At 34.7% G+C, this 16,695-nt stretch overlaps 1 long non-coding RNA gene across 1 annotated transcript; it reads right to left on the bottom strand.

The window, feature by feature from the left end:
- Positions 1-3,806: 3,806 nt before the first annotated feature.
- On the bottom strand, positions 3,807-15,730 carry LOC113619107 (uncharacterized). The gene is made up of 3 exons (XR_003432285.1): positions 12,361-15,730; positions 5,560-5,758; positions 3,807-4,105 (listed from the first exon to the last, which is right to left on the bottom strand). It is a non-coding gene; the product is annotated as an uncharacterized LOC113619107 (long non-coding RNA).
- Positions 15,731-16,695: the final 965 nt, after the last annotated feature.

Genomic DNA, 16,695 nt, shown 5'->3' with positions numbered 1-16,695 from the left:
TTAAAATTCAAGATAACTAAAAGCTCCTTTGCAATTCAAATTGAATGTTTTAAGTAATTATAAATAGTATCATTACTTAAATATAAACCCTGAAAGGGAAGATTTAAAAGTGCTACATGCTACATAAAAGGTGTGACAACACATGGAATAAACCTCTCTGGATTCCCACAAAAAGGGAGGTTTAGACTAGATGACTCCTCAGGTTTCTTCTACCTCTAAAATGCTAATATTCTTCTCCAACTTCAGATGCATTTTCATGAACATTTCGGTCAGGGGGCGTAGTGTTCGAATTGGCAATGAGATGGTCACCTGATGAGGGCCAGGAATGCATGTTCCCCAAGAAATTGGATGCTTTAGGAGTATAGCTAGGGTGGGGTGCACCTGGATGCTTCTTCCTTTCATGCATTGCTGGAAGCCATGTAGAAGCAGCAAATAAAAGACAAAGAGAAAATACCAGAAACAGGAAGAGAAACTCTTTCCTCCTACAATGTCTCTCCACTGCCCTCTATTGTCTTAGCTTAACACTGTGCCTGTTGAAAGTAAGAAATGATTATAGGATCCAGCTTCTTCATTGCAGAGCAGGCAATGCAGGATGGATTTGAAGCTGAGAGGCAATAAACTGATAACTAGCACAACAGGGAATATAAATTTCATTGCATACATATTATCCTCAATTTAGGAGCAGATTTCCTAACACTTAAAAGGTGGAATGGTCATGTTATGATATGAGGAGGTAAACCTGGATTTAAAAATTGTATAATTCTTTCAAACACCAGAGTAGTAGTTAATAAACTACAATTTCAGTGTATTAAATTATAGTGAAACAGCTCAATGCATTACATGATTTTAACTTATTCTATAATTTTACAAATGAAGAATATATTTCGCTTTTCCAAATCTGTTCCAGTTTGATATCAAAGTCTATTTGTAATAAATACCACGAACTACTCATTGGGAAAAAGACAGACATGTGCCTTAAAATGAAACAGCATCTAGTGGTTGGTATATTAAATTATAATGAATCTTTGACTCTAACCCCTAGGAACTTACTTGAATAAACAGACAGTGTGATAGCACTAAAATATCATGTTCCTCCACAACACTGTAAATCAACTGTACTTCAATTTTTTAAAAAAATCATGTTCCTCAATTAACAGAATAAAGATCTGTTCTCCACTATGATTTCCTTGGATCGCATCATTCCTTTATTTACATTTTTTTCTATTATATTTAATAAATATAAAAATCCCTTGTACAACTTGGGTAGTATGCCATAGTGGTTAAAAAGCATGGGCTTTAAAAATAGACTGAGTAGGTTTGAATCCTGGCTCTCATACTTGTGCGACTCTGGGCAACTTGCTTAACTTTCTCAGTTTTGTCATTTCTAAAATGGGGACACAGTACCTGCCTCATAGGGTTTTTGTGTGTATTACATGAGCTAATACAAGTAAAGTGCTTAGGACTTTGCCAAGAGCATAACAGGTGACAAAAGTTTGCTATTGTTGTTTTTCCTACTACTACCTATCCTTGAGAACAACTGTCAAGCACTCTTCATTGATTATGTGACTGATTATGTTAAGAAGAAACAACTAATTTTCCCTAAAACTCTATTACCACATCAGAGAATAGAGGGATGAATCTAAAATGAACTCTCTCTCCCCTTAGAATTCAGGACCATTTGACTATTTCTTCAGAATAGGATCAAATGTATTGTTTGTACTTGTCCTAACACCTTGTCACATAAGTCATGACTGATTTATCCCTATCACTTAAGCTTTCAATTATCATTATGAAACCTGTTTTTACGTTTACATTTATGTATTTCCTCACCCCAAATCACCCAACTGATCCTCAGAAAAAAATCTGTTAAGCTCTAAGGATAAAATTCCTCAGACTTCTGATTTTAAAGCTTGTTAAATTTCCTGTTTCAAGCCATGGATATCAATGCTAAAGAAGTTACTGATATAAAGTTACTTTAAAGAATAATCTGGTCCTGAGAATGTGCAGTTGAGCAGACTGAACATTTTTTTCCTGCCAGCCTTAATACATTCATGTATCTAGTAGCTCAATTCATAATCATTTAATAAAGTGAACATTTGTAGCCTTAAATATTAAGAAAGAAACAGGCTATTAAAAGTTAAAACCCTACTTCTATTTAGCTATGTTTAAAAAAAAAATTCCCAGGAATATTGTAATGATCTAGGTTTAGGAGCAAGCATTGTGCAAGTTAATGTAAGTAATGAACCTTTCATGTGAAATGATGTAGTGTCACAACTCATTTGCATCCCACTTATAAAGTGTAATTAAGTTTCTCTGACAGCATGGCTTATGGCTGAAAGAACAGACCTGGTTGCTAAATTAGTCCAGAGTCCCTCAGTTAATAACCCTCACAAAGAAAACTTCACACTCTTTCATTTAAAGTTCCCAAACTCCCATTTACAGAAGTGTATGACAAGGCAGCCCTACAGAGAAACCTTTGTATAAAATTGATGGCCTCTCACCAGATTTAATCATCAAAACACCTGAAAACTGGACTTTGATGAATCAAGAACTGAGAATATGCTATTTTCACTCCAGCTAGGAAGGCTGGTGGTCTGGAGGGGGAGGTTTCACACTTGAATTTCACTGCACTATATATTTAAACTATAGTATGTTTTCAAACTGAAGTATGAAGTGTTGGGAATTTTGAGATTTATAACAGAACTGGCTTACCATAATAAGAGTTCAGAAATAATGGAATTTGTTTTTTCATTCATTCTTTCAGGACTTGAGTACTTCATATAAGTTTCCAAGTGAAGTTGCTATTCATTAAATTCTCTTGAGTTTTTGTTTATTTGCTATTGTCATCGTTTGTTTTGTTAAGGATATTCACTTTTGCAATCCCCAGAACTGAATGTGATGTTGCCACAAGATTAGAACTACAGAGTGTTATTTAGAACAAGTTTTAACTAAACAAGGATTTAACTTATAAGTAATCTAAACTGTTTTCAGAGAGGCAAACAAAAGGACAGGCAAATTTCTCAGGATCAGATTCCACTTCACTCCAGGGCAACACAAGAATCCTTGGCCAGCATTTATGCTATTTTCCTCCTCTTCTTTTCCATGCCACCCAAATTCAAAGGCTGATAAGGAAAAGAAACAGTCTATCTTTAAGCTGAAGGTCTCAAAATCAACTATTGGTAGATAAATAAATAAATATATTAATATATATATATAAATAAATATATATTATATATAAACATATATACAAATAAATATAATTATTGCTATATAAATAAATTGGTTCCTCAGAGAGTCAGTGAAAGTGTTGGTAGCTGGACAAAGAAGACTAGATATACCTTTAACATACAAAACATTCCTGAATCCAAGTGCCCAATAATTTAATAATGTAATGATTAATGGACTTACTCTAGTTCACTCAATCAATATTGCTCAGAGTATTTTAGGTTAACACTTATTCTGACAGATGACCTGCAATGCTACCCCTACAAGAAAATTGTCATATTTAGAAATTAAATAATGTATTAAAGTGTAACATTGATTAGAAGCTATAATATTCACCTCCATGTTTTCAAAGCACTGAAATGTCCTTAGGGCAAAATTTACAGCTGTTCATTTTTCTACTTCAGGTCTCAGCACTATGCAATGTATCACTGGAATTTTAACAGAAACATCTCATGTTCTTTCTTGATTTTCCAAAGATCTATTTCAGGGAAAAGAAAACTTGCCAGAAAGGATGAGTTGATGGGAAAGAAGCACCCTAACAATTATTTTCTCTTATCGTTTATTTAAAAAAAAAAAACATTATTAGTAAAAGATACGGCAGAAGAGTCATGTTCAATTAGATGATTTATTTCTAGCGTGTTGTTGGAACATTTACAGCGGTAGCAGACAATGATTTTACTTCAGCTGTCCAACTGAGGCCAAAAGGTGGTGGTACATGGAGTTCTATTTGTTAAGTGCTTTTCGTTACGAGCTATAACCTGTGTTGTCAGAAGGTAAAGGATCACAGCAAAGCTCCTTCCACAGCTCTGAGTCTGGCTTCTCCCAGTTGTTTCCCATAATCCACTTCAAGTTGGAAGGTTTGAAATACTCGAGGCGATGGCTTCAGGTCACATAGAAAAAAATTCAAATTTTAAGTATTCAACACACAGCCATGGTTTTATTTATTCATTAAATAAAATTTAAAAGAAAAACATATCCATGCTTTAATTACTTTAAACATTGCTCATTAACGTATCTATTATTTTATTTTAAAATGATATTTATAATAACATATTACATCTTTTTTTACATACATGTATAATTTTTCTTATGTATACAAGTACAGAACTTGCCACAATATTCATTGAGGAGTGAGAAACCATTATTTCTATGCTAATTAATGATTATATATACATATACTTTTTTCTTAATTCAAATCTCACTGAAAAAAGTTTATATGAGCAGTTTGTTGAATTCACATTTTAAGACATGTGAAGATGGTATGAATCCAAGGTTCGCCATGCAATAATAAAGGTATCCTCTCATGTCTTATTGGTAGTTTCTGTGAGTCCCCGATTACTACGAAATATGCTCAACTCACACAGAAATACTGTATACTAATTAAGTACTTTCAGTCATACAACACTCCTCTAAAATGAGCTTTACCTATGTATTATCAAAGTATGCAAGCTTTTACTACCAGCGGCAATGTTACTACTATCATTCATAAAAGCAAACAGAAATCGTACAGTCCTGTACAGTGCCTAGTACAGCCTGAAGGAAGCTGATTCAAGGTGACTGCTATGTAGATTCATTTCCAATTATGTAGGAGTTGATGCAAAATGACAGAGTTGTTAAAGTGTAAAAAGTAGGTCAAACAAAAATGCTGAAAATAATTCACCTGTGCTATACATAAAGAATACAAAAAACTATATAAGTATACATGTTACACATACTTAGATATTTATAATTTTACATGTATTTTTTTAACTTTTTTATTTTATATTGGAGTATAGTTGATTAACAATGTTATGTGTAGTTTGAGTGTAGTTGATTAACAATGTTATGTGTAGTTTTTTTAAATTTTAGGCACTGTGAAAAAAATGATGAATGCTTACATTATCTTCCCCTCAAAATGCGTAGCATCTGAAATGAACAGGTATCAAAACAAAAATCTCAAATATTTATAAAATGTAATACATAGGGAATATTTGCAAAAAGAACCATGTTTGGATTTGGGGTTGGAGTTAGGGAGGGCTGAGAAATACACAAGAAAGGTTACTTGGTAGATTTAATTCTACATTTTAGAAAGCTTAATTTACAATTGTTCCTTGGCATTTTCAATTCCAATTAGCTCTTAAAATATAAACCAGAAAATATTTTAAAATAAATTTGGTAAAAATCTCACTATTTGTGAATAGAGCTACTTATTCTAATTATCAGAAATGCAATGAAAATCTTTCTGGGATATAAAAAAATGTAAGGAGTTGTTGTTAAAGCTCTTATCTCCCTCTCACAACTCACTGTAGGTAAAGCCTGAAAGTAAATATATAGTCAAATTATTTGCATACTTACAAGTTAGGCCTTGTCCATCTTCCATCTCTTCATGTGGCATTGAATAGAGGGCTTCATAAATTCTTCTAATCCCTGATCCATGAATTGCATATGAATTCATTTTATCAATACCACGTGGAAAATATTCCCAAGGAAGAAATATAATCCCACTCCACTGGTTCCAGGTAGTGTTGAGTTTAAATTGTGAACTTGGCTCTTACTTTCATAGTTAGGAGGAAATAATCAAAACAGCAATAATTTTCAACTGGCAGATTTAATGCATTAAACAAATAGAACCAAAGTTTAAATTAGACAAAAATGATATAATTGCTTTGTAAGGCAAGCTTGTCAGTCATGGTTCCTAAGTTGAAGACCCATTAGTAATGCCATTGAGTATTCACCCCATTCACAGTTTTATTATTTATAAAAAGTTGAAAGTATTTATGGTCTTCTATAAAACATATAAAATGTCAGATTCAATTTGTAGAAACAGCTAATTTTTATAAGGGCATAATGATACTGCTGACCTAAACACTGGTTCTTCATGCTTGGAGCTCTAAGGAAAAGCAACGGAAACTGCTTTGTTTGCTCATTAGCCCTAAATTTATTGTAGTTGTTAATATCTATGCTGATCCCTGGCAGGCAAACCCAGACTATGGAGACCTGTTAAGCAGTCACCTTAGCCCAAGGAACCTGACCTGAATCACAGAGACAAGTTCTAATGGAATTCATATGCCCCTACCTGCTCGAGTTAATTATTTCATTCTTTGTCACCATTTCAGAAGCTGATCATATTTATTATATTGGTCACGTTCACTCATTCATCAACAACTATTTTATCAGTTTTGTAAGTAAGTTTTTAGAAATTTTTTGCTGACATCAATTTTTACCTTTCTAAATGGTTCATCTCATTAATGCTTATTAATATAAGGCATAAAAGGGATAGGTTTTGGAAACAATCCATGTCCCAGATAGAGAATACTGGATTCCTTTTTTTACTTAGATTATCTCCCCGTAGACTTCCTTCCCTGTTCCCAGACAGATCCTGTCAACCCTAATGAAGAATCTAATATCAACTGAAGTTGGCCAGAATCACTGACAATCCCATTCTAAAAATTACCCATTTGGAAAAAGTGCTGGTCAAGAGCCAAATTACCCTCTCTGCTCTCCCTCAGAGACTGAGAAAACTCAATTTTTAAAAACTGTTCGGAGAACTGCTGTAACAGTGTTGTCCACAGGACAACTGACAACCTCTGTGAAGAGACTAAGCCAAAATCTATGATAATCTATGATAAACATATTCCACTGATCACAGTCATTTCCCTTGACAGTCTACTCTGCATCTAGAGAAGAAAGTATGTGAGGAATTTTATCCAGGGATGCTCGGGAACTAGCTCTACTGTAACTCCATAGAGCTGCCAATAGTTGTCTCCCTTTTAGAATTTTTTTTTTTTTTAAGAGCACTATAAAAATAAAGGGTCCATTGTCAAATTAATGGAATACAATATACTATTCTGCGGCCAGGACGAACTTGAGTAACTTGCTTGACCTACTTTCAAAACAGAAATTCCTAAGATTTCTCCATTATGACTATAATTTCTTGATTCATTTTAACATGCTAAGTGTATCATACGGATGCCATTTTTCCAAAAGGCATTTTCGAAAAAAGATATTTTTATAAAGATCTGAGCCCACTGAGCTTCAACAAATGTTAGGATCTAAATAGAACACCATTATCTTCTCCTCATTCCACTTGCTTCTATATCAAGAAACTTAAATCAATTCCTGACTTTATCAAGCTCTGGACTGTCATTCAATGAGTATTTATTAAATGCCTGCCATGTGACAGACACTTTTCAAGGAACTGGGCATACTGGGTCAACAAAACAAAGTCCTTGCCCTCACAGAGCTGATATTCTAGCTACATGCATAAAAGCGACTCTTGAGTAACAGCAGACACCTAAGGCAATCATCTTAAATCCCTTTACCATTTACCAAGAGAAGAACAGGATGCCGTTTTTGATTTGCTGAAAGCCCTGCAGAAAAACTGATTTATGTTTAGAACCCAGACTATAGCAGTAAATCATTATCCAGCTGAATAACCTTTTTATTTACCATCTGCTATTCCCTTCTGCTTGAGAAGAGTACAATTCTAAGAGGTCAAAGAGGATGCCCACCTTCTACACCAACATGTTCCCATTGTCTAGCACACTTAACATTTGTGGAATGACTAATGAGCATTAGGCCAAGTAATATATGAATAAATGAGTATATTCAAAGGGAACTGTATGACTGTGGTTGATTTAACATCCTTAATTATTCACAGTATCATCTTTCTTGCTTCTCAAAGTGACTCTGTCAAAGTGACCTTCCTGTTATATTAGGCAGCAGGCAAGATCCTAAGAAAAACTGTAAACGTGCTTGTCATAGATTGAAGTAGCTATTTCTGTGCTCTTCGCCCACCCCCAGCCCTTCCCTTCCTCTACCTCCCAACATTTGGATATTCTGCTGCTAATTTCTTTAAATTCTGCTCTAAGTGGTGAAGCAAAAGATTCCATATAGTAGCTGCAAGAGGGAACCAATGTGCCATTTATGTGTTACCACAAAAGAGAGCTCCCTTGACTCCCCAACTGCAGCATCATCAGCCTTCCACCTACCCTCTCAAACCCTACTTGTTTTTCCTGCTGAACTGCTCATGGTTTATTATTTTTTTAATTGGAAAAATTTAAACCTGATTCAGGAGCCACATTAAAATCTGGTCCTCAAAATATTGCAGGACAATCTCTTCAAGGTTTATGGTGACTATTTCTGCAATGTCGCAGAAGGGCTTGTTTAAGCATTTGAGTAGAAACAGAGAAGCTTGTTTGAGAAAAGCTTTGCCTCTCACTGAGGCATTCCTGCACAGTTTCTTTGTAACTAGGATAGATTTTCATTCCAGCAAGAAAATAAGTGAAGCTCTTCAACATTCTTCCTGAAACACCATCTTGGCCATCAACTTTGCCTGATTAAGATTACAATAGAGAATTTCCTGGTGGTCCAGTGGTTAGGACTCTGTGCTTCAACTGCCAGGGTTTGATCCCTGGTCAGGGAACTAAGATCTCACAAGCCGTGTAGCGTGGCCAAAAAAAAAAAAAAGATTACAATAGTCTTCTATCAATTAGCAACACATAATAGAAGGCATCATCATAGTGTACTAGCTGTTGCTTCCCACTGAATTTTCTGTCACATAGTTCTTATTACAGACCTAGCCAAGATCATTTATATTTGAGAGGAATTGATTAAAGTGGTCATTTTTAAAAAATTGCGTGATTGTAAGGTATTTAGAAAAATACAAATTCCTAGGAGCCATTCAAGATCTCCTAAATCTGAATATTAAGAGAAGATCCAATGCCTAGAACAGTGCCTTGCACACAGGAGATGCACACTAAGTATCAGTTAAAAGAATAATGTATGAGCTATTAAGTCCCACACTGCAGTGTTTCATTCCCTGAAGATAGATAGTTCATTCTGTGGACAGAATCATTAGGATTTTCCCCACCTGAACTCTTTGCTAGTCAAGACTTCCCCTGGAATGCGAGGTCCTTGAAGGAAGGAGCTCTGACCGTCTTTTTCACACATATAACCCCAGCCACATGAACAACACCCTGTATGTGGTAAATGCTCACAAAATATTTGTTGAATAAATGAATCAGCCGGTGAATCCCCATATTTATCAAGCCCCATACATAATGCCAAGGGTGTTCAATCAGAGTAGAACTCATAATACTAAATACAGGTAAACCTGAGCCAGAAAAGTTGAAAGCTGACATTGATGACTTCAACGCAGTTTAATAGCCTATTTTCTTTCTTCAAATAGTAATATTTACTATTTGGGAAGGATTGTAATGGCTCTCACATAAAGACCAAATTCTTCTTATTTAAACCTGTATAATAATGCCCCATAAAATTGTATACCTCCAGCTAAAAATGTGAAATGTATTAGTTTATTAACATTGTAGCAGATTTTGCAGGTGGCACTGGTGTATCAATGAACTTCTAACCTAAAGAACCATCCTCAAAGAAAAGGTATAGTTTCTAACATAGGAGAAAAATGTTTTTCTTCCTTTCGGAGCTAAGGAGGTTCTTCCTTTCGGAGCTAAGACTCCCAGTGTAGTAGCATGGCTTGGTGTTGTTTGTTGTTTTGTTTTGCTCTGCTTTTTATTTTTTTATTCCAAAACAGAAGCAGAGATATTTAAAGTAGATATAAAGAAAACATATACCAAAAAAAATTTGGAGAAAACTTGTTTTTAAGAAATCCAATCAATATTAACTAAATTAACAAAACATTTTGAAAAAGTAGATACATGTCACTGGAGCAAAAGCTCCAAGAGAGCAGAGACTACATGTTATTTGACTTTGTATCCTCTGCCCCTAACACAGAGCCAGGCCCACAAAAGGTATTCAGTGAAAGTCTGGTAAATGAATGAATGAAACAATGAATGAATGAATTCATTTCTGCCTAACAAATATATTCAAATAACTAACTTTGTCTTCATTAATCAAAGCCATTTTTTAACATACCACTTTCAGTAGCAATTTTCTTGATCCTCAAGTGCACATACCTTTTTCCACATATTCAGACAAAATTGTGCTCCAATTTTCAGTGTTGATTATGCTAGATACTACAGAGCCAAACCATTTTAAGAATTCAGCAAAACATTTAACTCTATTTGACACATAAATAGACAGCAGTGTTAAATCTGTCACTTTGTTTCAGTTACCACTACAACTGTTGATGGGATTTTAATCCGGTTAGCATCTACTTAACAAACAATATACTCACAGTTCTCAGTTTTCATTTTTCCACTTTTACAAAGTAGAAAGTTAAATGGTAAAATTAATAGAGCTGTAAAAAATATAGTACCAGATTTATTTTAATGACAGTGTGAGTGTCACTGATTTAGAACAGCTGCTCTCTAAATAAACAGACTCAGGGCCTAATAACTGTACAGAAAAAGGTCTAATTGCTGGGGCCTGAAGACCTGTTGGCAGGTCACTGCCCAGTTAGGATTACTGGTCTCAGTGGCAGTTTCCCCATAGCTCAAAAAACTGCCCAGCTGCTTTTGTATGCAGAGGTTCCTAGATCGAATTCTTACTGGAACAGATTCCTCACAAACAAGGATAATCCTTTATTTGAGGTTTAGTCACTTGAATTCCTCTCTGTACTCTTCACTGTCAGGCTTTGCAATTGTTATTTATCCTTGGTAGAATGCGCTTACTATTGTAGTTATGGCACTTTTCACTCTAAGCCCCTCTTTTCAGCATCTTCAAGAGAGAAAGGTCTTTAGCTAGAAGTTTCTCATGCTTGCTGACAGTCTGGAAATGATTTATTTTAGAAGAGAATAGAGGTGAAAGGAGTAGAAGGAAAGATCATTATTCCACCATCTTTGAGAACCTATCAGTTAATCACTGGTTTATTGCTAAATGAAATGTGATGGCTTTCAAGATTCAATTTTATTGCTTTTATCTTTAAGAAGTAACACTAAAATATTTTACAGTCTCATAAGTAGAGTAAATCCAACAGGCTAAAAAGATTCCCTGTGGCTAAATTAATTTTAATTTATTCTCTCTCATATTAGGTAAAGTGGATTACTGCAACACTAGACAATGAAAAAATGCTTTAATCTTATACATATTTATAAACACATTTACAAATATATTTTTAATGTATGGATCTACAGATAAAAAATATTTATTTTGTGGGTATGCTTTCAGATGTTTTCAAGACTAGCTTCTTCCACACACATGAAAGAGTCCATAGTAATCAGAACTGTCACTCTTTAAAACCTCTACTTAATTTCCTGATATTTTAATCCATTGATTTCCAAAGCTTTTTCTCCACGAGAATTATTGCATATATACCTAGAACTAAATTATAAAACGGTTACTGAAAGAATTATTTAACAGTATTTCAAAATATATCAAACTCACTCTGGGCTTTCTGATTTTGCTACATAGAAATAAAATATTTACTTCTTTATTTCTTTAATTTCTTTAGAGAATAGCAAGATTCAAGGCCATCTGTTGCTTTTGTCTCTTCTTTTTCTAATAAAAGAGTTTCTTTGAAGTAAATTATTGCCAATTACACGTTCATCCAGGGAGAATAGAAAAAATAGTGAGTGGATTTGCTCAAAAGACTATTCCAACTTCACAAGTGTGAAGTCTTCAATATAGACTATTTAAAGAGTAGAGACTAGAGTGGAAAATACACAGAGACTAAAACTAAATACTATAACTACTAAGAATTTAAAGGAACCTTGTCATTATCTTTTTAATTAGATGCAAAAGCAAGCTGTTTATGAAAGTTAAGACCCCTATACTTATGTCTGATTTCTTATGCTAACGTTGAAGACTCTACAATGAAAACTCACTGAAATACTGAGTCCACATACAGGTAATAACTTCTCAAAACCAAGCTTATATATCAGAAACAGAAATCGAAGGAAAGTATACATAAAAATATAAAGTTATAAATCATGTTTATTATTATATTTTTATTATCTGAGCTCTAGAACTGGATTTTGTCTCATCTTCGTAATTCCAAAATGTAAAATTAAAATAAATAACCTGTGTTTTTTCCTCTAAGAATGTTTGACTCAGGGTAAGACTAACAGTAAGCCATTACTAAATTTAAATTCCCCTTTCTCCTCTTAGGGCAGGATCAATAAGTTAGAAGTAAGCTGGACATGAATATTGTACATCAGGAAGTTCCCCCAAAGAAGACACTATATCCAGGATAGAACTCAACATGTTATATAAACAGTGCACTGGAGCCAGCCTCACCTGAACTGGAGTTGTCTTAGCTATTGTCCAGAAAGCATAAGCAGGAACATAAGGAAAGATTCTCTTTTTTCCTCCATATTCAGAATAACACATTGGTATCACCTTCCTGGGTACAGGGGACAAGCGTAAGTGACTGTTGCCTAACTTCCCAACGTTGAAAACAATTATGCTCACTTGAAAAATCCTTTTTCAGCAGAAAAGTATCACTTCTCACAAATTCTTAAATGGAATACAATTTTATGTCCAATCAAACATTATTATTACTACGTATGAACCACAGTAGGACGATCTGGCAGGTATATTATTTGGGGCACAAATCCCAACCTGTGTTTAAAAAAAAAAAGCATTACATACAATGCTCAGTTAGATGTTAGCCAGGGTTCAAAACGAAAATGTATGCACGAGCCATTCAGAGCTCACAAATAAATAAAAATGCAAAGGTCAGCAATGGTCTTTCTTCCTCACTGTTACTAAGCCTTCGAAATAAGCTCAGGAAATGTATGCAGGTGGTTTTTTGATTAATTTGATAGAGGTACAACCATGGAACAAATTTACAAGTGATTTGCAGGCAGGCTGGCATTACTGAAATGAACGGTGCTATTACTATGATTTATGCTACTATTCCTAACACAAATGATAAAGTGAAATTTACAGTCCTTAATTACCACCATGAAAAATTGGGAGGGAGAAAAAAGAGCAAAGATTGGTCATTTGCAAACTTGTCAGTAAGGCAAGATGCAAAAATCCATTTGCTTTACTTAAAAATAAAAGATACTGCATAAATGGGCATTGCTATATTGTTATCAACCCATTGGAGAAGGGAAGGGAGTTAAAAAAAAAAAACAAATGACCAAAATGTAACCCTGAGATGCCAGGTAGTGTGGTTCAGGAAAACAGCTGACAAAATGTGGCCTCTATTTATTAAAAGCAGGAAGGCGACAAAATACAACACTACACTATACTTTATTTGGGCCAATCACAAAGGCCCAGCTTGCTCTTCAAATCACTTCCTTTCAAATGTTCTATAGTGGGAAAAAAAAAGAAAATTAAAGAAATCATATCTGTAATTTTTAACTAAATGTTTTTCTCTTGTCCTATTCATATCCAAATAGCACTGAGAATCTGTTAGGATATTCAGAGATGTTTACACAGACATTGCTATTCACAGAACTCTAACAAAGCTTTGCAGAGGAACCTGTTCTGAGACGCATGGCTCAAGCACTGCATTTGTCAAGGGGTTGGAGATTATGTGAATGCCTAGTTTCCTGGGCCCATGGCCCTTTGCTCTCTCCATCTTCCATAACTTCCTACTTTACGGTCCAGCCAGGCTTTATTTCCAATACTCATTCCCTCACATGACTAATCTACTATCAGGGAATGCCTAGGGTTCTAATGGACCTTCTAATCACTATTTGTTACGTTTGGTTCAATATATAGTAATTCCATTCAGTGGTCATTCACACTACTTCACAGACCGCTGCATAGCAAAACTCCGCAAAGTTACAAGGCATGGCAACTGGTTGTATATAACAGGCAAGAGAGATGGAACAATCAAAGATGGCAGAAGTTTCTTGTCTGCCTGATTTAGAAAATAATGGTGCAACTTTAGATAGAGGTGCACAACCAAGACCTGGAAACTGATAAGTTAGTTTCAGTAATGTTAAGTCTGAGTTGCTGTCAGGATACCCAGATGCAGATACGCAGTAAACATTACTAGGAATGTAGGACTGATGCTCTGGAGAAAACTTTAGCCCAGTTATATAGATGTTTGAGAAATCTGAACAGAAATTAAGGTTGAAGGCATGGAAGAGGATCAGATGGTCACAGTGGGGATGTAAAAACAAGAGACCTAACAGCAGAAACAAAGAGAAGACATATTTGGAGGGCTGGAATTAAAGAAAATAATGAGATCAGAAAGGACTAATCAGAGAATAGGAGGACTCTGAAAAGAATCTCAAGAAGAAAGAAATGATCATCAATGTCACATGCTGCATAGAAATCAGGAAGAATGAGAAAATTCCATTAAATCTGTTGACCAAGATAACTTCAACACACAAAAACCAAAATACAAGATTCTGAGAAATAAACACACATAAGAAAAAGGAGCTGCAAGTGTAGAGTTTTCCTATTAGAAATCAAACAAGAAAAGATTTAAGAGAACACTATGGAGATGAATTAGGGGAAAGTGCTTTATATAGTAGATATAAAGCATACATGTGTCTTATCAATTTCTGATTTCCTGCCACTTCTTAAAAATTTCTTCTTTCATCACTGGGATATTATAGTGTATGGAAAAAGCCTTCAGATAGGTCTTTTATGGAGTTTATCCTTTTTGTATGTAGGACCTCAGTGATCATGATGGACTATTTTCCTTGCCTTGTTCCCAGAAAGCCTAAAAACATGTGTGCATTCTACAACCAAGTACTTTCTCCATTTCTACTTCCTATCAACTCAGGCTTCCTTCCCACTCCATAAATCTTTTTTTAAAGCACCATTTTCTCCATTTCCATAACCTTCCTCCTGAGATTTTAAATTATAATAAAATTTTCACATCTTCTCTAATAACCTCCTTACTTCAAATTCATAAATTTCACACTTTTCCCTCAGGAATTTTCCATACCTCCATTCATCTTTATTTGGATAGTATCTCTTTTTCAAAAGTATTTGCTAAGTTATATTTTCATCACCATACTTGAAATGCAACACATGGAATTTGCAATGCTCTGCTTCTTCTAATTTATATTTCTTTTAACATTTTCATCAACAGTTAATATTAACTACAATTTGAAGGCTTATTCTATGCACTAAACTTTTAATATACTGCCTGACATTCATTGTCTCATTTCATCATCTCTAAAAACCTTTGAAGTGATTGTTTTTATTCTCTCCAATTCACAGATAAAGGAAACTGAGTGTCAGAAAGGTTAGGTCACTCATCCAAAGTCACACAGCAACTAAGCAACAGAGCTGGCTCGGAGTTTGTACCCATGTCCATTTGACTCCAATGTTCATCACTTACCTTGCAGAAAATTCTATCTCAATCCTTTTAGTCTTACTTTATAAGAATATCAATTGTCAATTAATGTATTTTCATTATTGGAACATTGCACAAGACAATTAAATTCTCATTAGTGAAAGCAGGCCTCTATCAATTCTGGTTCATTCTAACTCAAAATACTCAAAAGGACAGATTTCAAGAATTGTTTTGTTCCTTCTTCTATCCTCTCTTCACACTTTATCAAGCAGTATCCTGTCTTGCAAGAGACCCAAGTTGTTTTAATGGGTCTTTCCCTCGGTCACTCTCCCTTGTTTTTTCCTCTATCTTAATTACTCTGAATTCTTTATTGGTAGATAGCATAAATGTGCATAAGACCACCAAAATTTCAAATTACCCTTAATTTTCATTAATATTATGATACCCACATCTTCTAGAGTTGATTTTAGTATATTCTTTTTTGTCAGATATAATATATATCATGTATCTATAACACAAGTATATAAACACACAGTTTAATGGTATTAAATTAGCAGTATATATATTAGGTAGCTTTATGTTATGTAGCTTAGTGTGCATATGTTAAATTTTTATTTTTATCATATTTTATATATTTATATGCACATATATATGTAATTTAATGGTATTAAACCAGCATATTTTATATTAAGTCGTTCTCAAACAATACATAGATCGGTTTTTTAAAACATTCCTTTCATAACTTTTCTCTCCTTTCTACTTTCACAATTGGAATGCTAGCTATATTCATGTCTTCTCAAGCACATTAAGGATCAAAAAGCACAACTACATTTAAAACAAAAGAGGGGACGTTCCTGGTGGCGCAGTGGTTAAGAATCCGCCTGCCAGTGCAGGGGACATGGATTCCGTCCCTAGTCCGGGAAGATCCCACATGCCACGCAGCAACTAAGCCCGTGTGCCACAACTATTGAGCCTGCACTCTAGAGCCTGTGAGCCACAACTACTGAGCCCTCATGCCACAACTACTGAAGCCCATGCACCTAGAGCCCTGCTCCACAACAAGAGAAGCCACAGTAATGAGAAGCCCATGCACTGCAACAAAGAGTAGCCCCTGCTCGCCGCAACTAGAGAAAACCCATGCGCAGCAAGGAAGACCTAAGGCAGCCAAAAATAAACAAATTAATTTAAAAAAAAGAGTTCTAGAGCCAGAGTGGGTTTGAATGTCACTCTGCCACTTATTAAAAAATAATAAAAAGAAAAGAAAAGAGAAGATGTCATACCTCTATGTGATACTTTTTCTAGAACTTCACTGTTCAATACTGTAGCCATTAGCCACACCTGGCAATTTAAACTTAAATTTG

The sequence above is a fragment of the Aethalodelphis obliquidens genome, unplaced genomic scaffold (assembly GCF_003676395.1).
Source record: "Aethalodelphis obliquidens isolate GAN/ISIS:26980383/991018 unplaced genomic scaffold, ASM367639v1 scaffold6, whole genome shotgun sequence".
NCBI lineage: Eukaryota > Metazoa > Chordata > Mammalia > Artiodactyla > Delphinidae > Aethalodelphis > Aethalodelphis obliquidens.
Note: the sequence above shows the minus strand (reverse complement) of the source record. Positions and strands in the feature narration are given on the sequence as shown.